Source organism: Sorex fumeus, unplaced genomic scaffold (assembly GCF_029834395.1).
Source record: "Sorex fumeus unplaced genomic scaffold, SorFum_2.1 ptg000070l, whole genome shotgun sequence".
Lineage (NCBI taxonomy): Eukaryota > Metazoa > Chordata > Mammalia > Eulipotyphla > Soricidae > Sorex > Sorex fumeus.
In genome coordinates, this window is record NW_026606127.1 from 12,939,125 (window position 1) to 12,940,325 (window position 1,201).

Consider the following 1,201-nt stretch of genomic DNA (forward strand, 5'->3'; position numbering starts at 1 on the left):
TTTTCAGTTCTTTTAAATTGAGGTTATGTTGGTTTATTCCATTTCATTCTTTCATCTTTTGCTTTTTGGGCCACGCCCAAATAAAACTAAATCTTATTTTGATTCTAAATAGCAAGTTTGAAACTTTTCCCACTAGAGCTTCACAAATCAACCCTCTTTCATACTTTTGCTTTGCTTTGTTTGTTTGTTTGTTTGTATGTTTGTTTTGGGTGACATCTTTCAATGTTCAGGGCTTATTCCTAGCTCTGAGCTCAGAGGTCACTCCTGGCGTGCTCTGGGAACCATATGGGGAGCTGAGAATCAAACCAGGTCAGCTGTGTGCAAGGCAATTGCTCTAACTGCTGTACTGTTGTTCCAGCCCCCAACTCTCTTTCATCCTCTACGTGACACTTTTTGAACATTTGTAGACAGTGTTCCTAACACCCTACAATTATTTCTTTAGAAGCTGAAATTTTCTTCATTTATTTAATTTTCTCATCCTCTAGACCAATTCTAATTCTGTGGTGTTTTATGTAAAGTATAAGGCTTAGGAAAGTACACCTGCTATTGCAATTTGCCACTTTTGCAGATATCAGAGATAATCTGGAGCAGTTATTCTTCTAATGACCTTGTATAATTAACCATTGTGGTATCTAATTAAAAATAAACATATATTAGGGTCCCTATGTTTCCCTATGGAGCTGTTCTAATTCATCTTTGTCCTCTGGCTATTATTTTACATAAGATAACCACAGGGCAGTTAATTTTGGAAACACATATGATAGAAATTTGCAACTCATTTTTCACCTTAATATATTTTAATCAGTCCTTCTGGATATGCCCAATAATTATATACTTATACTTATTTATTTTTCCAGCCTAAACTCTGGGTAGGCAACACTGGAAACTAAGTTTGTAGAATGATAAGGCATAGATTAACCCTATATTCAGACCTAACCAAATTACTATGTTAAAGCCAGGTGACAAGTATTTTCCTCAAGTAAGGACAACCTTGGCCTATTCTTCAATAGATTGGAAATTCGAAGGAGGTCAGACCATCATATCTGAGCTTCTAGCCTTCATCCCTTATGGCCCATTTGGTCATTTGGTTATTATACTCTGACTCCTAGAGAGTGCATGATCTGTTCTTTAACTAGATTCATTAATTCGGAGTTATATTGTTACTGTGGTCATTCCATCAAGTCTCAGCCGATACCTGCAA